This window comes from Strigops habroptila, chromosome 5 (assembly GCF_004027225.2).
Source record: "Strigops habroptila isolate Jane chromosome 5, bStrHab1.2.pri, whole genome shotgun sequence".
NCBI lineage: Eukaryota > Metazoa > Chordata > Aves > Psittaciformes > Psittacidae > Strigops > Strigops habroptila.
The window spans coordinates 35,516,430-35,539,225 of record NC_044281.2 but is presented as its reverse complement, the minus strand read 5'-3'; positions in this window follow the sequence as shown (position 1 = coordinate 35,539,225).

The window sequence follows — 22,796 nt, the reverse complement described above, 5'->3', positions numbered from 1 at the left end:
CATAGGAGGATATCGGCCATATTTCTAAATGTGCTAAGATGGGTCTAACACCAACTCCTGAAAGGCTATGGAAATTGCCCAGTTTCACCACTCTTCCCTCCAAAGATTACCATGCAGCTGCTGGGCCACCACCACAAGGACTCGCTTGAGACAGAGGCAAGCTCTAGGCCAGCAGCCACAGACAAGAGCTGGTTGTCAGACCACTGCCAACGTACCACTCCCCATGCAGGACTGCAATACACTACTTTCGACTGGCTGCCCTAGAACAAGGTCAAGACATTATGTCCAGTCTGTAGAGTCACAGAGACATGCTAACACAACCTCTGAAGTTTGATCCGCAGTGCTCCTAAGTTGGCTGAAACAACATTTGAAAATACCAACTTCCTTGTCAATAGTCCTTAAACTGGTGCAGTTATTCTCCAAATAACTCAGGGTATATGCTTTCCTTACTTTGCGTGACACTTTTTGAAGATGCAGACTAAATCCAAAACAAGCCAGAAATGTTAAGGAGACACATCGGTACTAGGAGGATTGCCAGGCCAGAGCAGTGTCTGCAACAATGCTAAACTGCAAGAGAAACATCAGGGGCTGCTCCTTTTCTGTCCCCAAATTCACTAACTTCCCACCACAGGAAGAGAAGACCATGCAATCACTAATAGTGCCCAAAATCTTTTGCATTATAAGCACCCAACCGCTTCTCGTGGGCTGAGGCCAGGGGGTTATTTCAGATAAGCTAAACATTATTGCATCAGAGCCTGATTAAAATAAGCATACTTTAATAACATCTATATTGTGTTGCAGACCTCTGGTTTTTTAAAGACATAGCACTTTAATTCTGTGTACATCAAAGCAAACAGGAATCATTATTTGACTAAAGAAGGCAGGAATGAGACAATCAGTAGGCCATGGGCAGAGCCAAAAATGAGACCGGATTTCTCAAGTGTGTTTTCTGTTAGGCTGTCCTGTGTACAAGTGCAGGATTAACGATATCATAACGGCAGTTTTCTAAGCCAATGGTGTCCTTTGTGACTCTTAACAACTGGGGTTATTATCAAGTAAACTGCATTTGTCATAACTGCTCCAGTCATTCTTGCATTCAACTTTATAGCATGCTAGCACATTTCTGACAGAAAAAAAAATTTATAATGTTCTTTGAAAGGGAGCAGTTAAAGAAAAAACCCATTTTCAGTTATACCCAGCTACTGTTATAACCCAATTCTGTGACAGTGAGCTCACTGTAGTTCCAGCTTTCCCATTGTTTTCTACTGTACACTGCATCAAAAATGCCAATTATTCAGTAACCAGGTTCATTATCATTCAACTATGCAGAATTCATTATAAATAACCTGCATTTACCTTTGCAGGATAAAGGCCAGCTAGCGGCAAGTGAAACAAATTCCCAGCATAGGGGTGAAGCGGTACTTCCCAGAGGATGCAGAGGAGCACCCCGCACTCTCGCAGGGAGACAGGCAAAGCCAAGCAGGTCCAAAATGCTGTTTTTCCTAGGCTGAAGGATTTATTCTGAAACGTTCTGTGTTCCACAAACTTGTGTTCCCAAAAGACAGACAGCATCAATTCCACCAAGTAGCAGGTCCTGGGGAAATATTTTACTTGAAAACCCTGGGTTTCATGATTTGTAAAATGCTTTTTACTTCCCCTGCCCTCAAGAAGTAGAGAAACTTTCTGGCAATGGTCCAGCTACAAAGTAGCAAACCATATTTTTATGCATATATATTTATATATCCATCCCAACTAAATTCTCTATGTTTCACCAGTTTTCATATGATGTCTGCTTCACAAGCAGTAATTTCCTCTGCTAGGCAACTAGGCAACCTGTCACTTTAGCCTAAGCACTGAATTTTGGAGAAGCTGCCAGTGTACCCATACACACTCCCTCCCCACTCCTAGGTTACAGACAGAGACTAAGATCAAAGCCATGCTATTCATACATCCTTGCACAGGACTTGCCTGAGCTGAATCAATTCCTGCACCACAAACTCCAGCAGTGAGCGAGGGTGAAGTTAATAAAGACTCAAAACCAATCCAAGTTTTTCTTTTCCTTAAGCTTCAAAAAAAGTATTAGTCTGCTGTAATATTCCTCTAGCATTTCAACTGCCATGAGCTTCTCTTTTTCTTCACTTAATTTAGAATTCACATTTGTCTTATGCTGTATGTACACCAGACTTTAATGCAAATCAAATCAGCTTACCTACTGCGCAAGATTAATGCATGCCCTGTAAACAGAAGTCTTTTGAGCTAGTTGGGGAGAGAATTTTTGAGACCTTTCTTCATCTTCCTGCTCTTGACTCAGCTTAAGGTGGCATTTAGAAGCACAGATAGTGACTTATAAGTACTTAGTGATATTTAGCTTGGTTTTCCCCTTATACTCAATGTCTGATTGATGCATTTATTTCTAACCTTGGGAAACCCTTTCCTCTTTGATTATTCCCTACAGATGAGTATCTGCTTGACATGTTACTCTGATCCCATGGCAAAACTGGTTCAGTTTCCACCTTCTTAGCTCTACCAGCACATATCCACCAGAACAAATGATTACGCTTCTTTCTAATGGAATTACTAGTTTTCGGCTGTCAGAACAGTCTATGCAAAGTCATTTGAAGACATTTTGAAATTAAGGGCTTGAATTCATTCTCACTCCATGGCTTCTACTGCAGGTTTCATGTCTGTAAAGAGATATTGATGATAGGTCGAAGGTTTCCACAAATAGTCAAGTTTTGCTGCTAGGACAATTCTTTAGTCTTGTATTTTCTGTCTTGTTTTGGCATCTGTGCAGAAATGAATAGAATCATTCATGCAGATTTCTTCACTTTGGTGTAAACTTCTTGTCTGAAGATTTCTCATTGCTGTTGCCTTGCTTTTCGTCTTTCTCCTTTGAGGATTCCTAAGTGATAGAAAATTGCAGGCTTGTCCCTCTTTACTCCAGTTTTAGTCTGTTTCTTCCATCAGGGAGACATCACTTGCAGATTGTGCAGAGCACAAATAACACTTCTAATAGAGAGCAACAATGCCATCCCATTAAAGTTTAAGGACTTCTGACAAAGATGAGAGAAGGCATTCCAGGCTTACCTTAAGTGTGTAGAGTCACTAAAATGACATCACTGAGGATTGTTTTCTTGTTTTTCTTTTACACTTATGCTCAAAAGGTTTGCATGCCTACCACGGTGCTTTGCCAGCACTATCCTTGTACAGAATATCCTCCTGCCTCCTGAAGCCTGTGGAGCTTTGGCAGCCTCCCCTTTGATGCTCCTAGTATTTCCCATGCAGTCAACTCCACTTGAAGGTCTGTCCTTTGCTCTGTCTCCATGTGAAATCTTTATATCCTTCTGCATGTAATCTTTCTATTTTAACTTCAGCCAGTTCAGAACCATGGAGATGTGGCTGAGAGGAGTAATTCAGCCTGCAGTAGAAAGATCTTGTGTTGAAGAGCTCCCTTCAAAGGGACCAGGATCACAGTTACTCACATCCCTGGAATCAGCTACAGATGTGACTGACAGTTTACATTTGTCACTTTACACAGTCGCAGTTTACTTTATCAAGCTGGTCCCTGGTGAGCCATCCCTCCACATTATTTGGCAAACATGTTATTCCCTGTAGGTGCTGATCTACCAACTTTAAGAATATCTACTGTTTCTGCAGTGGGGTTGTTTTTTTTTCCAAGTACAGATATATCTCTTTCTACCTCCTTTACTCCCCACTTGCTGGTCTGCTAATCATTGTGTCTATGCAGATTTTCTTGATACTCCTAGCTCTCTTCCCTGCCTAGATCATTACAGAAAAAGCATTCTGTACATAAGCATGTGTACTGGTTTTGGCTGGGATAGAATTTATTTTCTTCATAGTAGCTAGCATGGGGCTATGTTGTAGGTTTGTGCTGGAAACAGTGTTGATAATGCAGAGATGTTTTCGTTATCGCTGAGCACTGCTAACACCGAGCCAAAGTCTTTTCTGCCTCTCACATCACCCCATCAGCAAGTAGACTGGGGGTGCACAAGCTGGGAGGTGACACAGCCGGGACAGCTGACCTCAACTGGCCAAAGGGATATCCCCATACCATGATGTCATGCTCAGAATGTAAAGCTGGGGGAAGAAGAAGGAAGAGAGGGCATTTGGACTGATGGTGTTTGTACTGCCCAGCAACCATTAGGTGCAATGGAGTCCTGCTTTCCTAGAGATGGCTGAACACCTGCCTGCTGATGGGCAGTAGTGAATGAATTCCTGTTTTCCTTTAGATATTAAGCTGTCTTGACCCACGAGTTTTCTCACTTTTACTCTTCTGATTCTCTTCCATATCCCACTGTTCTGACTCTGTGTTACAGTTTAGTTTACACAAAAGTAAAATTAAATTGTTGAGGATGCGTTATTCTGGCTTTCAATCAGGGTATTTCTTTCTATCATATCCTTTAGGAGTTGTAAAAGGATCACTATTAAAAAATTATAAATACCAAATCATGGCTAATGTCTAACTGTCCAGTGCAACAAAAAACAAGATGATCATTAGAGAAAGAAAAAACAAGAATATTTTTTTAAGTATCTGAAAAGAGGAATTATAGTTACTTAGTAAAGCATGTATGAGGCAGTAAAACCCTTCTGCACTTAGAAATTTTCAGGCCAAGTATTTGTGTTTAAGATTTTTTTTTCTTCTCCCCTTTTTAGCTTCCCTCCATGTACAAGGTTTGGCAATGCCAAGATACCATTTTGCTCAAATAAATACTGAAGCTTATAATAATTTTCAACTTAAGTTTATCAGCATTTTCCAACTTACATTTACTGCTCAGTTACCAACTAAACCTCAAGTTTGCTCAAATGTAGCTGGAGATAAAATATGGAACAAAGAAAGTGGAAAAATGGGACAGAAATCTCATAACGGTTGATGGTCCTGAACACAGAAGGCATTTCTGGATGAGAATAAACAGACGACCTAAAGAAATCTTCTATACCCTGGCAAAGCAGCTGGCAGGGAATAAAGAAGAACATTAGCCTCCCATCTCGCTCTACAGAGCACCAAATGACAAACATCTATGGCAGCAGCCTGTAGCCCACAAGGTGCCCCAAGCACTGTCAGCAAGCTCATGCCAGGGAGTGAACCCCAAGAGGACAGTGGGGATGGTGGTGACCAGGGGAACAGCCAGAGGCAGCACCTGTGGCTTGGATTTGTGGCATATGTATCCTGCTAATGACATGCTCACCTAACGTGATAAAATCAACTATCTGCAGTGGCTTTCTCATCCATTTTTCATGTTCAGATTAAATGTCTGATTTTGGTTTTAACTTTACAATAAATGACCAACCATAAGAGAGTGAGAAAATATGGTAAGATAACAATCTGTAGACAGTAGAGACTTTTTGTATGGCTGACCATACTGTAAACCCAGCTGAGACTTCAACATGTTTCCTTATCACAACTGTGCCGACAGTTTGCCACAGGCTGTCTTAATTTCAAATACAGAACCATATATTTCCGCCATATTTGTAAGTAGTACTCTTGTCATAATGCATCTCTATGATTATATTTAGCACGACAAACTGTAGAAATTATAATTATTATAAATACATATAATAATTATATTATGTATTTTATATATTATATAATAAATATAATAATAATTATAAATACATAATTATAGAAAAAATGTTAAGCCTGCATTTTTGCTTGAAATCCTATTTCTGCAATGGAAATAGTTCCTTGACAAGGCAAAGAGAAGGTGGATGTCTTCGATACTGTTTGCTCTCCTATTTTTAGTTTTTTTTAATGTTATCTTGGGTTATGGTTGGAAAGATGCAAGTACAACTCAAATGGTAGATATTCAGAAGCTGAAACATACGAATGAACGAAAAATAGAGAATTGATGTAATTAATAAAACCTGTACTCTGCAAAATATCTCTTCCCTGTTGAGAAACCTAATGATCCTAACCCATGTCATTGTTACTAGGACTTCTGAGACTTTTTTCCAACTTGCTTTATTTATATCTACACTAGCTGAATGGCAGAACATAAGCATAAATCTCAGGCTCACTGCCATGAGTGGATTAACTTTCCTAATTACTGATCAATTTTTCTTTCAGCCCATTTCTCATTCTAATACCCAGTGATTTCCCTAATTCACACAATATGGCCTTTAAATGTCAAATCACAAGTACATGGGGAAAAAAAAGCATTTGCTAAATATGAAAGCTATCCATAAAAAACACTCAGCAGAAAGTGACCGACCCACCAAATTACCCTCCTCCCCCTTCACTGCAGGCAACAAGCCATCACCACCCACATTCTAGATACACATTTTTCAAGATAAAATGACCTATGAAAGATACATCAAAAGGGGCTTCCAAAATAAAGAAAAGGAACTGCAGCCCCCTTTTGGGGCTGCAGTGGGCTGTTGCTTCATCAGAGCTTTATCCCTCTGCCTCTACAGCTACATGGGATTTCCTGGCACAGCAGGTGCCAGCCCCAGAGGCACGCATCCCTCTCCTAACTTAGGAATCCACCAACACATGGCAGGGTGGCTCCTTCCTGATTGGAAAGAGGAGACAGCCAGCCAGTGATAATGCACTTCAAATTTTATAATTATTTCTTTCAAATTGATAGTTTTCATGTGCATCATCAGGTATTCTGAGCTCTGATATACATGATGATTAGGATTAATCACTTGGCTGATGAATTGGGCCAAGTGAGAGTTTGCCCTGTAGTACAGCTACATGCAAGAGCTGGCTGTATTCTTTACTGCTGTTCTCCAAATTTAATTCAGATGTTGCACATGCTCTTGGACCTAGGGATTATAAGCAAAGTTCACATTGTTCAGCAGTAGTGAGCTGGATGAGAAAACGTAGAGTCTCTCCATCAACATACATGGTGTAACACAGGCCCTTGATTATCACAGCTGTTTAGGTAAAAAGCTACTTGTTACACCGTTTGCACCTGAGCAGCTGTAGTCATCTCAGTGGCCAGAAATGACTGACAAGATAAATACTCTCCTTCTTATTCAGCTTTGGTTATACGCCAGTGATCTGATTTCAGAGTAAAAATACTTTAGTGGCCATAAATGTGTGCCCTACAAACACAATACAGGTATCCTTCAAGTCTTATTTTGTGTGGACATAATCAACCTCTTGCTGGGATAGCCAAGTGAAGCATCTTCTCCAGCACCTTACTCTTCCAAACTGATTTATATAAACTGCTGTGAAGAAAAACAAAAAAAAACCCCAACCCACAACAAAAACGTAATCATCAAACCCACCAAAACCTCTCAGCATAAAGAATATAGACTACTATCTTTGTTAAATTCAACATATAATATAGGCTTCCCTCGATACAATCAAAATGAAACAAACAAAAAGACACCATAAAAACTAAAGCATATCTCTTCAGCTCAACAAGAAAAGCAAAATACTGTACATTTTGAAAGGCTGCAGTGAACCAAACTAGCATTACCAAAAATCATTATCCCAGAACACTAAATTTTTGGTAGAAAAACCATCTATATCAGAAACATTTTAAGCCTACATTAGAGAACAGAAGCTACTACATGTTGTCAATTATTTCTCAGATATTTACCAAGGTTTTTGTCCGTATTCATTATGTATCAGTTTTTTCAAACTTGACTGTAGTATTTTTCCTTTGTCAGTGTAAGTGTTCTTTTTCTTTTGAGGATATTGATGATCTCTGGCTGGTCATTTATTTTAAAACTATAATTTCCTCTGTTGTTTTTATGAGAAAAATTTAATTAGAATTTTCTGAGAATTATAAGGTCATTTTGATAGTTTGTGTTTTCTTTAACAATTGTAAGGAGAGATGAGATATGTGCAAGACATCTGGTTAAAATCAACCATGCAGCAGTATAAGCAAAAGAAGATCTCGCCTGAGGAAAATAAAATTGCCATATATAACTTTCAGTTAACTTGGTTAATTATAAGGCATGGGTAAGGTTGCTAAACAGGGCTTCCTTTAGGAATTAAAAAACAAAATTAAGACTAAGAAACAAATTACTTCGGGGGAAAAAACAGTTGCAGTCCTTCTTCCTAGCATGCAGAGAGGCTATAAGAAAAGATTAAACTCGGGACTGTTACTCAGGACTGTTGTGGATGTGTGAGAAAGTAGGCATGATGGTAGCTGTCCTGTTCACATCTTGGTAGCTCTCAGCAGCACAACCAGCTTTATTTAAAATAAAAAAATATATAAAACATATGTATATAGACACAGATATATACTGTCAGCATGCACTATTCACACAGCTGCAACAGTGCTGGTTTTAATCTATTTGGACAGCCTCCTCATATGCAGGGAAGAAGCAGCAGCTAACCTGTGATTTAAGAGTACCGTAAGTTATCAGCTCCAGTAAAACTGCCCACTAGTCAGTGGAGAAATATTTTGCTCAGCTTCTTTCCATATGGATAATACCAGAGTACGCAGCCTCTGACCCCCGCCAGCTCTCTCAGCACGCCTCCAATCATAGAATCAGCTAGGTTGGAAAAGACCTTTAAGATCATCAAGTCCAACCATTACCCTAGGACTGCCAAGTCCACCACTAAACCATTGCACCGACGGCCTCATCTACACAGTTTTTGAACACTTCCAGGGACGGTGATTCCACCACTTTCCTGGGAAGCCTCTTCCTATACCTGACAACCCTCTTGGTGAAGAAGTTTTTCCTAATATCAAATCTAATATTTTTTCCTACTACCCAATGCAAGAAAAGGCAGGAGCAGCACAGTAAGACCATGAGAAAAGGCGCTGCAGGGAGCATCCACCCTTCCCATCCTTCAGCCTTGCTCTTGCACACCCTGGCAGGATTGCTTGGGCAGCTCTCCACAGCTGAAGGAGCTGGATGCTCCTATACAGCAGATGTTAAATATGTTACTGCAAACAATCGATACCCTGAGAGGTTAAAATAAAGGATAGAAAAATCACCGCTTAGAGCCAGTAAGACGTTAGGTCCAAACTCAATTTCTTCTTGAAATTAGATTTCTCAAATCCTGCAAGTCTGCATTTTTGCCAGCTCTTACACCCTGGCCTTTTCTTTCACCTGTAGACTATCTTACAGAAGCCAGCCAACAAAAGCAGCAGACAGCAATGCTTCTACTTCAGTTTATAAGCACTACAGTTTTCAATAACTCAGTTATTGATCACAGAAGTGTTAAATGTCTGTCTATCCTTGAGAAGAGAGAACACCACCACAGAAATCCTCACAAAATGATTAATGAGATAATACAGTCATCTAGCTAAAGCTACAGGAGCTTAGAATATTTACATGCAGTCACAAGATGAATGCACCCTTCTTTATGAGACTCTTTTAGCTTGGCTGTAAGACTGCAACCTGTGAATCCCAACTTTGATAAATTAACACCCAGATCACAATCCACAGCAAAAAGGATTTGAATCAGCAGCAAGAGGCCAGGTCCCGAACATAAATCAGCCCAGCTTCTTGGGCTTCAGGAGCCAATACACACTAGGCAGAAATCCTGCCATTAGGAAATTACTCGAGCTAAATATAGGATATGTCATTGCCTGAAACCCAAAGAGCTGTTCACATGCTTAGGTAAGGCACTACTATTTCCACCATGCAGCACTTTACAGACACCTTGCATGCATGAAATTACAAAAGTCGCAGGACAGATGAAGAAGAAAACAGAGATTTACAAATTACGGAATTATCTTTTAGTATGGACAAAGCAGTCCAGGGAATATTTCCTCCCCAGTACAAGAGCAAGGTAATTTCACACATAACAGAGAATGTGAAGACAGAAGGGCTCTGAGTCCTTCCTTTTTCAAAAGCAGCACAGCAGTGCAGTGCAGAAGAGGGAGTCACTGCCTCTGCCTCACTGCAGCCTTGGCTTCCAAGGTATCTGCTGGAACTCCTGAATCATAGAATCACAGAATAGTTAGGGTTGGAAAGAACCTTAAGATCATCTAGTTCCAACCCCCCTGTCATGAGCAGGGAGCTCCAGTTCACATTTATAACATAAAATGAGTAAGTGGAAGGAGCTGAATAAGGAAGTTCTGCAGTAATTTCCTCCTCCTTTACCCCCAACACTTCAGCCTGGAACAAAGCTTAGTAAGAGCATGTATTTTTCATTCTTTCATTTTCAGGTCACTTCTAATGTTTCTACCTTTATGATTCTGTCCCTTCTGCATGCCACACATCCCTATCATGTGCTAATTTCTTTTTTTTTTTTTTTTTTGAGGTCATAAAATAATATATTTCTCCAATCAAAAAACAATGACTGAACCTGACCACAGCTGGTCCTAACGTATACCATCCTCCTAGGCTGACTGACCATGATCACGTCCCTTAGATAGCATCCTACATAAAAACATCTACAGCATGGTATCAGCTAATATGAATAAGGTGACTGAAATCCTTTATTGATGAATGGTTGGAAAGTGACATGGTTTTCACTTTTCTCAACTATCCACGCTGTCACTTCATGCTAGTGGAGTTAGGTTAGCACATTACGCCACTAAAATGATGTCACAAATACTGCGACATCAAAAGGCATTCCTTATTCTCTCCATTCTGAGGTGTTTTCTCGGGTGGTTGGGTGGCCTGAGGGCAGGGGGGTGGAAAGAGTTCTTTTGTGTTTTATGGCGTTTTGTTGGTAGGTTGTCTAGCATCGGGTTTTTATTGTTGCGGTTTGTGTTGCCACATCCCCTAGACCTGCCGGAAACCTCCTTCTCAAATGAAACCTCTTCATCATAGTCCATCAGTGTACAATGTGGATCTCACGTATTTGTTTGGGCTCCTTTTCCTTATTTTTCATCTTTAGTCAAGCAGAACTACCTCCCAGGTTTTGACATTTGTACTAACAGAGATGGGATCTTATTTCACTTTAAAGTAATCATCCTTTGTTCCATTTGCTGCTTATGCAATGCAAAATCGCATCCAGTACACACAGTGTCACACTGTTGAGTGTTACCTGCAATTGTACATTTTGCTATCTTAGCATCTCCAGTAAAAACATGCTCTCTAAATCATATTTCTATATATGACTTACAGTGCAATGAAGGAGTAAAGTGTCTGTACTTTAAAAATTATCTTTAGAACTTTGTTGGAAAGGATAACTGGACTGTAACGTTCCTACATACCTCTATGATTCAGTAATGTAACTGGGCCATAAATTAATTCTTAATGGTATTTTGCTAAATTGAAAAAAAGACAGTTCCATTACTACAGCCCATAACCTAAATCTCTTGATACAGAATGACCTCCCATTCAGTTATAAAGAATTGAAAGAAAACAGTTAAGCTTTAAAATGGGAATATATTTGGAAGATACCCCATTAAAATAGTAGCATTGATAGTGCTTAAAGGAGTCAACTTGACAAACTTTTCTGCAGACAACCAGTGGTACCTATGTATATGGTCTTTGGAATTTTACTAATGGCAAATACTGTTATGTTTTGTAATTTAAAATATATTTGTACCAAGAAACGAAGTACTGCAGAAACCAGATTAGCATAAGAGGTTTTCTCTGTATATATCCTTCACTGGAATTAAAAGGTAGCAGATACAATATATGAAAGTGTGTGCTTGAGATTTCACTAAATTACCACCACCATTAATCTACCACTTTTGCACCTTTTGACATTAGAAATAAACATACTTCTTGGGGAAAAAAGAGGGCAGGGTATGGGAAGAAACTATACAGAGATCAGTTGTATCATTATTTGCCTGGCCTTTCTTCCCAGAAGTGGTGCACTGACTGCTGAGAGCTAGTCATTAATGGGTAACTGCCAATATTTTCAACATGTCTATAGATTTTAGAGTCATGCTTGAAATACCTTGGGTCTAGTCAAAGGTTTTAAATTTCCATAGATCAATTAGAATCAAATGCAGTATTCTGAAAATTTATAGGAGTCCAAAAAAATAATTAAAAAAAAAAAACTCTGCACACTTTTGAAAGCCTGTATGCGAAGTTGCAGGGGGGTGTGGAATTGAGGCCAAGTGTCAGACAGAACACAGTGCTGTGGAGTGCTTTGGCATTATGGAGGGTATAGACTCAGCTTCTGAGTCTATTCAGAAGCAGCACAAATTTTTTCAATGCACAATGGAAGCAACTAATAGCAAATGCACTCACTTCCAGTTGCTTAACAGGATGTCCAATTTAATAAAGTTTCTCCTATCCTAAACTCTAACAATACATGACTGAGGAACTGCAATGCCTACTACTAAGTGAAGGCACTGACACACAAAGCATACAAAAAACTTGTGGGAGGAAGACAGTAAGAGAGACATTTTAATAGTAGGATTAAAAAAAGGGGGGGGGGGGGGAGCAAAAATCCCCACCAAACACCCAAAACCAGGAAAGACAGGGAAATGAGCTACCTGTACTGAAGTATTGTATGCTAGGGAGAGATAAAGGTTGAATCAAAGTAACACACTAATCATCTCAGCAAGTAACACAGAACCCATATACTTTGAAATGTCTTGCCTAAAACAGAGCAATACAGGATGGGGTCTATATTACCTCTCAGCTGAACAGGGTGACTACATTAACCACAGCATGCCAGGAGAGATCAGAAAGAGTAATAAACAAATTGGCAATAGAGAGGCTTCAGTTACTGTCACAGCCTAGGCATCACACTGTGACAGGAAGCAGAGAGGACATTTGCTCAGATGCTGCCAGTAACTGTGAGAAGCAGCTTGCTGCGAGCTCACAAGCAAGCAGCAAAAGCCTACTTGGTCCTAAGTAGGTACAGGTCAATCAGGACCACACAACTAGAAGCGATCTCTGCAGAAGTGACCACAAAGTAGTTAGAGGCAATCTCCTGCAGGAGTAATAAATAATGGATTGAAAAAATTAAAAAAAAAAAAAAAAAAAAAAAAAAAGGATAATCCTTTAGTGACACTTAACTTCAGGACAGCAGATGCAAAAAAAAAGAAAAAAATTAGGAAACTTAATAAGAAGCAGCTAAAAATGACATTTTAGAGATTCGAATGCTGACAGAGGTGAAGACTGCTGAAGGGCAGCATGCTGGAGTCACTGGGACAGTGCAAGTCTGCCCATTGAGAGGAGCTGGAGTAGCTGAACAGCCCAGTGAGGGGTTATTAGAAGCAAGACGACAGACTTAAAAAGCTGAAATTGTGTTGAAATGAAGAAAACATTAAATGGTACTATGTACCATTTAATGGTACATTAAATGCAAAACCACAGTGAGACAGGCAAAACTCAGCCAGGCATAAAGAAATCAAAACTAAACAGGCCCCATGGCAAGCACAGGAGCCTGCCAATTAATAGCTAACCAGCAATAACGGCTATAAATTTGATCTAGCACATCGCAATCAAACCTGTCATCTTGAACCCTTTGAGCCCCACACTGGGCACCAAAAGGACTGTCCTGGGTTAACCCCAGCTGGCAACTAAGCACCACTCAGCCACTCGCTCACTCCCTCCCCTGGTGGGATGGGGAAGAGTAAAAGTGAGATCAAGACAGTTTAATAGGTAAAGCAAAAGCTGCACACACAAGCAAAGCAGAACAGGAATTCATTCACTACTGCCCATCAGCAGGCAGGTGTTCAGCCATCTCCAGGAAAGCAGGATTCCATCACATGTGACAGTTACTTAGGAAGACAAACATCCCCCTTCCTTCTTCTTCCCCAGCTTTTATTGCTGAGCACTACGCCACATGTTATAGGATATCCCTTTGGTGAGTTGGGATCAGCTATCCTGGCTGTGTCTCTCCCAAGTCCTTGTGCACCCCCAGTCTACTCGCTGGTGGGGTGGTGTGAGAGGCAGAAAAGGCCTTGGATCTCTGTAAGCACTGCTCAGCAATAACAAAAACATTTCTGCATTATCAACAGTTTCCAGCACAAACCCACAACGTAAGCCCATACTAGCTATGAAGAAAATAATCTCTATCCCAGACAAAACTAGCACATTAATCTTTCTTAAGCAGAGGCACCAAAGTCTCATTAAGGGCAACTAACAGCCAGGACACAAAGAGCACTCAAAGGACAGGGCTGTCACAGGGAAGCTTTGTATTAATGTTCACTGTGGAAGAAGCAGGAGAGATCTGTCTGGAATTGAAGTAACTCCAGGATCAGATGTAGAGTAAGTGGGCAAAACGAACAACAAAACCACTAGGCACCAAAACGTATTCACTGAGTATTCAGGTGAAGCAGAAAAATCTGATTTGCTAAGTAGGTAGCCCACTTGCTTTAATTACCTTGCATATGGCCACTGCTGCAGATGGGACACTGAGCAAAACAAATCTTTTTTTTGACCCATTAGGGACAAGCTTTTCTTCTGGCATTAAAAGAACTGAGCTGGCAATAAGATGTACAAGTCATATCCAGGAAGCACACCAGACACGCAGAGCTTCCTTTGGCAATACTTACTCCTGAGTTCTCAATGCTGTGCTAAGCTATCATGCTTCAGCAGCGCGACTGAATTAACAGCTAGTTGTCTTGCCAGCACTGGCCCTAAACTTCATTCGCCCTAAATCACACTGGTCTAAGTTTAGCCTGAGAAGGCATAAAAATATCACAGCCCTGACATCTAACACAAATGAAGCTCCAAGTTTGTTTCTTGCTTTGCTCCTTTTGAAAGATGACCTGTAAAAATGCTTTGGAGTCCCTCAGAGAGCAGACCCCATAACCTTAGCATACTGAACCAGAACCTGGGAGAGGGGGGGGGAAGTGCACTGACTGGCATTACATTTTAAAAATTGACTTTCATTTAAAAATGCAGAGTGTGGAAACCTGGCTACTTGTTAGAATGCAATTTGTATGCAAATAAGGAAAAGAGATACAAGATACTTAAACTAGTATTCGCAATTTGAGTTAGGAAGGTCAACATAATTCCAATTAAAATACAAAGATTTCGAGCACTAATAAACCATTTCTCTATATTACTAGTCTTTCCTAGTTATTTAGGAAGTCTGTATTAATAAAAACAGAAGCAAATAATAATTGGACAGAGTTGCCATAAAGCGTGGAAACAAACTTAGATGAAGAAATCAGCTCAGATGTTAATGAGAAATTACACCCTCTCTCTTTCAACATACCAGGTCTTACACTGCCTGGACAGCTGAGGGAGGTGGTTTGTGGGGGGGGGGTGTTTGTGGGGGCATAGAAGGGAGTAGGGCGGGGGGGGTGTGTGTAACGGAATTGTTCCACTTTTCTATGTTAACTCTAGGCAATCAGCATATTTTAAAATTGATTCTTACTAAATCATAGCAAGAATAAAAGAATCAAGGTAATCCAGGCCCCATATTATGGAATGTCTTTGCTATTTTCAGGGTGACATTACCAACTATGATTGTACTGAACGATCCCCACCATCTAGCATTTTCCATTCCTAGACAAAATTACTGATAGGCCAGGATCAGGAAAGAGAAATTACAAGGTAAGGGATAAGCATTATTCATCACTGTGGTGCAGAACAGAAAGGAAGCTGCCTCCTCATCTTGAATTCTTAATTATTTACAGAGGCAGGCTTTCTCTATTTCAAAGATATTAACTGAACTAATCAAATATTACACAATGATTTACATTATGAATCACAAAAAATTATCTTTTTAAAGTTTCTTGGTGAAGTGCAGACTCAAGATAAAGGCCAAAAAAAATAATATAAAACTAGAAAACTCAAAAGGAGAAACAATTACCTCCTTTTAGTTAGTAAACATTCACATACTCCACTTGTGCTCGAGTGGCTTTCTCCCAGGCCACGTACATGATCATGTGAAAACAGATTGGATAGTAAAGACAAATGGCTGCATCACACCCGAGAAATAATCACTGTTGATTGTGGTGAACAACTTGATGATATAGAGCAATTTAAAGCTTTCAATTAAAAAATAATTGTCAAAGTTAGTCTTTCCCCATCAGCAAAGTACTTTTAAGTTACCTCTGCTACATTTCTTTACCTTTCAATTCAAATAAGGCAGAAACAGAAAGTGTAATTTCACATGGCAAGTAGCAAAGTGCAAAGACTAAATACTGAATCCAAAGGAGGAAGAAGTTATATAGAATTTAAAGTGAGTCAAATTTTGAAAGAAGAGGCAAAAAACAGCAAAGGAAAGCAGAACACATTACTGCCATACAACAGTGACTAGAACTGATTTTAAAGCAGTAACAAACAAAAAAACTCAGAAATCACTTAGCTCCAGAGTTAGCTCCATTGATGGTATAAACCATAAAATAAACCTATATGCACACACACACACAGAGTTATAACCACAAACATATATACAAGGCAATCAAGCAAAAACTTATCAGAATTATTCTGGATCAAAATAAGAACATATTATCTCCTGCAGGAAGGCAGTAGATCCAATAACACACATCTCAGTGTCAGCAAATGGGCACAAATACTCCTTTTAATTTAAAAACTCTTGAAGTTGAAATTATAAAAAGATTTTTTTTGAAAACTGGTTTTATTTTCTAGAAGCACCAACAGCAAATCCCTTGCAATGCCACTGAGTACATCCTGGGATCTCCAGGCACTTCATAAAAATGCCTGGTTGATTAACCCCTCGATACAGGCAGTAAAGCAGGCTCTTGTTTAATAGGCAAGGAAATCGATACAAAGGAAGGCATGGGGCAGACTTTATGTTTGAATACCTAAGTGACTGTATATATCATTAACCCCAGTGACTCGCATCACTGCCAGCAATGGTTGCACAGGACCTCTGTGGAGCCCATGTACATCGAGGCTGGCCACAGTGCATTCATGAGGGAGGCTATGGTTTAAGTGACCTCTTCAAGGTTACATAAATCCGGCTTCCAGGTCTGCTTTAGTCACCAGACACATCTTGCTACACTACTTGGAATATAAATGAAATACATATCAAATATCCTAATGGTTTTACTGGCTGTCTTGCCAAATGCGTTGATAGTCATTAAGTCTTAAGGGGAACTTTTTTCTTTTCTGTATAATGGGGATGAATAAAAACCTTGTCTTTATATTAGAAGTTCTCTTAATATAGGGAATGACGGGGTGGCCCTACACAGAAGCAGCTATGAAAAATGGTTACTAACAGGACTAAATAAGTTAAGAAAATATTTTGAGGAACAATCTAGAAACAGCAAAGCCTACATAAGGTATGTTATTATCTAAAGGCACCTGCGTTACGCAGCTTTGTGTATCGATCCCATAAAAAGGATTAAAGCATTGTTTTGTTTATCAGAAACAGCAAATTTAAAGCTGCCCTACAAAATGTAGTAGATGACTGACGAACTGTTTACTTCTTTCTTACCTCCCAGCTACATATCCTCAAAACTGATTTTTAATATAGCCCTGCATAAACAACAAATGAACTTTAAATTAACATCAATGGCTTTTTAAAATGCTTTAGAGAAATCATTTTGGTGAACTGCTCTGCAGCCACTAGAAGTAGTGTCAAAAATTAAAACATTACTTTTATTTTTTCTGTAGCTGCAACATTTAGTTCTAGAAACATAATTTTGAAGACTTGTACTCTACGTAACCTTGTCTTTGAGGTTTTACTGGCAGATAATTTTATGCCACCTAGCTAAGTCTTATTATATTGCAATTACGCTGTCACATAGGATCTCAAATTAAATTAATGAAATACTATTAACTCAAGACAAGAGCTACGGGAAACAGCAGACTCTCCCTGTGAGCATTTGCTTTTACTATTAAGCCCCATCACTTTAACTCCTGTATCAGGTATCTAAAGAAATAAATAAACTCAGGGAAATTAAGTTCAATATACAGATGTTTTGATTAAATGCTGTCTTTGGTTTTAGATTTTTCACTAAAAGCTCATCACAGTCCTCTGTAGCCAAGAAAGAAACTAATTTAAACTGGAGAAAATATAAAAATAGAGAAGATAAATTAGGAAGGGAAAGAACGAAAGCACAGTTCTGCCTGCCTGATTGGTCTCAGCCAAACAGAAGAAAAAAATTACTCAAATACAATGCAGTTCTTCCTTAAGAAAATAAATAAAAGTTGTTAAATGTAATTATCTGTAGAAACATGAGAGCACCAAATATTGATAGTCTGATTTGATTGCTAACAAGAGGAAGATGCAGAAACTGCAAGCAAGGATGATCTTTTAGGACTCTGTTCCTATGAGTCAGAGCTGTTATTAGGAGATGATTATTTTGGCTCCCTTGAGTCTTCTCAGTACTCCCACTCACAAACCAAAGTCTCAGTATAAATACTAACACCCCATCAGGTCTGCCTCTAAGAAACACCTATTGTGTTTTCCGATATTAATTGTAAAAAGCTGTGAATAACCTGAGAAGTAACAGCCACAAACACATTCCATGTAAACAAAACAGACATCTCTACTGTGCGCACGATTAGTTTTGAGCAAAGAGGAACAGTCTTTCCATCACACGTCGCCACTAGATTCACTGACGACTCATTAAACACATCCACACAGGGATGGAGAATAGTTAGACAGTGGCTCAAACCACAGTCAGTCAAGACAGAATCACTACATCAGCCCACTACTGGTTGATAGGGGATAGCAGCCAACCACATCACCCATATCCCCTGTTGATTAAACCCATGTCTGACGTCTCAGAGTCCCAGATGCCAGAGGACAGACAAGCAGAGCACATTTCTCCATGCACATATTCAAATATGCACAGAGTTTCAGGCTCAGGTCAGCTAAGTTCCTTATATGCACATGCACCTCTCACAGCACCTCTCACAGCATTATTCAGTCACATTAGGCAACAGAGAAACTCATCAGCTGCTCCCAGTCACACCAGGATTCCATCTGTCTGGGATAATGGTAACAAACAAAGGTGAAAAAAAAGGTGGAAAAGCTAGCAAGTTAGTGCAGCCTTATCCGAGACTTTTAAGTCTGAGCAATTTGAGCCACTTTCCCTTGTGATGTTTGCATTGCAGCATCTCAGGATCATTAAAAAGGAAATAAATAAATAAAGGAAAATAAATAAGGAAATCATTCCCTTTAAGCACACAACATGAAATTGACTTGAAAAATAGTCAGCCTAAAAACAGTTCCTCAAGGAACTGTTTGTAAACTGCACCCTGTGCAAATGTTGGTAAATGTTTTAGCAAATGAGTATTACAAAAATTTTAATTGTTCTCTAAAGAGTTGCTTAATTTTAAGATTAAATTCAAGTCACTGAAGTGTGAACTGCAGGAACTGTAAATCTAGCATAAGTACCGTAGCTTCATAGCATCTTCACCATGGAAGAGACGCACAAACATCCACAGTGGCTCCACCTTCCCAAAGAAGAGAAAGGGAATAGCCCTATTAAGAAGGAAAAAAAAAAAATCATCAAGGGTACCACTGAGGACCTCTCAGGGGCACCAGCCTCTGTCTGCAACAGATCAAAAGCCTAGTACACATACCTTAAATTTCTCTAGTTGTACCAGGCGTTAAATCGCAATGGATCTTTGTTCTGAGAAGATCTCTGATATTACAGCCTAAGCTTTCCAAACATGGACCATATTTGTCCCTGATGTAATTCTTAACTGAAACAGATTAACTTTGACCAGACAAATTCAACCAATTTAATAGCTGTCTACACAGACACATAATATTAACCTTAACTGAAATCAGTGCTGCTGGTTTGCAAAACCTGTTTTATTTTGGACATCACCTCTTATGGTGTGTCAGGCCTCACTGTTTCTTTGGCAGGCAGTTCTTTTGATCCTCGGACAAGAACTCACTTGTCAGCCTTTACATCACAGACACTGTTTTCATAAATACACATCAATACAATGTGCAGAGATTCAGTCCCTGATTGTAATGCCAGCCAATACTATCACCATCCTTTTAAAACTGAGAGTTCCCATTCAGTGACATTTTTTCACTTTATAACTACAGACATACTTGCCAGGCTGAGTGCTTATTAACAGGTATTTGACCACTGAACTAAGTCAGCATCATTTGTTTTCACCAATGCAAGAAATGGAGCGATCAGAGATGATTACAAGCACTTCAATGTGCCCAAGAGTTAAGTGCTTCATGGGAAACTCTTACTGTAGAAAATCTGTGCTCCTCCTTTCACTCTGGCCTCAGACTAAACACATAATGCAGCTTTCACTTCTTGTTTTATACATACTTACACATGCATTATGTCTTTTTCAACACAGGTTAGTAACTGCTGAAGCACATCAGGATTCAGAATACTTACTGTCCTTAGGCCGTAATTCCTGACCTTAGCAAGTTTCAGAGGTACCCAGCACCTCGCAGGAACTTTGCTTCAAACTACATACCTAAACCTACAAACTCAGCTTCCAACTACATACCCAACTCTCAACCTGGCCACACAATACACTTAATTTAGGACAGAAGTGGCCCATTCAAGCAAGAGTTAATCACACGCACATTGTATTTTCCACTTACAGTATTCTGATTTTAATTCTAAATCTCGGATCAGTTCCTGTGAGCTAAGTCTTACCTGTGCTGGAAAGAACTGCTGTGGCATCAGTGCACAGTATTTTGTTTTTTTAAAATGTTAAAACCTTTCAGAGTAGAACGCTAACAATTTCATATACCTCTAGATACTTTCTGAACACTTCTGTATGAAACACTTCTGTATGAAACAGACATTTCTAGAGCATCCAAAGATTTGTTCTGCAAGTGCAAGAAAAATCTTCAGGTTGCAGTGCAATCTTCATTGTATATATCTAGGTTTGGAAAATCCTATTTAGAAATACTCATGCCAGCACCTAGAGAAATCTCTATAGCTTAGCCATTAAGTGTTCTCCAACAGCTCTTGAAATAGGGTAAAATAGGATAGAAAACTGTATATACCAAAAGTGTATCTTCAGCAAGAATCAAAGAGTGGTTTTTAAAGAACTTGGGCCTAACTGTTCCAAGAGACATGGGGCTTTTAATCATATGAAGGGATAATCCAATACTGTCTTAAATTCATACATGTGGCCTGCTGACTGAACCCTATAGCACCGTTTCACCACAATATAAATGAAAAGCACACTGCATTCATAGCAGTATATATACTTCGCACGTAAGTTTACTAAGCTGAGTATTTCTTAGTTTTCACATGGTTTTGTGTAGCAAGATTTACTTTTTTCCAAGATAGTTGAAGGTGACATCGAGAATGAAACTAGGCTTTTGATTCACCTTGCTTTATGCCATTTTTTTAACTCATGATCCTGAACACAGTTTTCAACTTTTAGTATTTTCATTGGACTTCAGCAAAGGACAGCAGTTTTCTGTGATAGAGCTGCATATCCACAGCAGGACTCTCCTGTTCCTCCCTCCTGTCCACCTTTCTTTTTAAATGCAGTTTCATGCATTAATTCACCTAACATTCTTCTTTTTCTGGACAGAAAGAGAAGTCCTCTTAAAAAGCTTAAAACTTATTATACCATACAGACACTGAAAGAGTCCCAGCACTGGTCTGGCACAGATGCAAACTAACAGATGCATAACAAAGTGTCTCTAATGCAGTCCTCATCCAGAATTGATGCTGAAAAAAGAATCCTTCACTGGGCCTTCCACATCACCATTATCCCATTTAACATTCAGCTACAGCGGATTTCTTACAACCTCTCTTTAACACACAGGGGGAAAAAAAAAAAAAAGCAGAGCACATTTGAGGCTTTCATTTTTCAGCAAGTTGTAACATGAAGATGGGAAGTATCTTCAGCCCTGCCAAACAGCACAGTCAGTTAGAAGGGTAAAGATGGTCTACAGCTAAACTATTTTTAACGTCTCAGAACCATACAATGGACTTTCACCAGCTGGCAAAATGGCTGTATTCAAAGGCCTGTAAACTTACAGCTATCAGAAGGCAAGACAAATCTTCTAAATCTATCACCCTAGCAAGTTGTAGTAAGATTACAAATTAATTTCCGCTACACATATTGCTTCTAATATGTAAGTTTAAACATGTAACGTGACAGGAAGACAACATTTCCTACACTGCAAGTTTTTGTTCTATATTTTGAAGATAAAGTTCATTTTATTTGTTGAATCTAATGAGATCTGGAAAACACAGTTCGAAGAGAAAGTTTACTCATGTAGTTGCTATGCAACAGGCTTCTATATAAGCTGAATGATCATTTCATACAGGACTATTCCTCTTAGACCTCACAATGTCTTCAGCAAGTTACCCAACTGAGTTTAAAACCCCTTCTGTTTTCCTCTTCCAGTTTTGCAACTCAAATTATTTAATGATATTTAAAATACATGAGACATTCCAAAGAGTTTCATTATTTCTGCTTTAAATATTTACAAGAATCCGGCAGCTTTCCCAAGCAGCAGCATCCATATCAGCCTGCAGGGCACATTCTCAGGCACTATCTAGTAACAGAGCTCCTCTGAAACCACTGATATAGATTGAAGGGACACTCCCAGGTAACTCCTGAGGAAATCATAGAACAAACATTGCCTGGCCTTCCAAAAGAATGAGTGATTCACCCTTAGGGCACAGCCACCTCTACAGTATCTAAAGCAAGGATTTTTGTTTTAGAACTAACACCCTCCACGATCCTACAACTCTGGCAGTGGTGTTCAAGAACTGTATTCAGCCATATGGTCACCTCTAGCTCCTCTAACACACACAGCTCCTCAAACTCCCCTAACTTCAGAGTGATATTCAGCAGGGATAGTCCAAATGCAATGCTGGATTATGGATAAAGACACTCAGTCATAGAAGGACAGGGCTTGATTATTCTGCTTTACTCACCTGCACAGGGAGAACCAACGGAAGAATATTTAGGTAAGTTGGTTTTGTCCAAGTCACCTGATGGTCCTGATATAAATCACTGTACATTACATAAAATGTTAGATGAAACTCTGCATCTTTAATGTCCTAACTCTGCCCCGCCCCATCCCCACCACCCCCCCCCCCAAGTAAAAT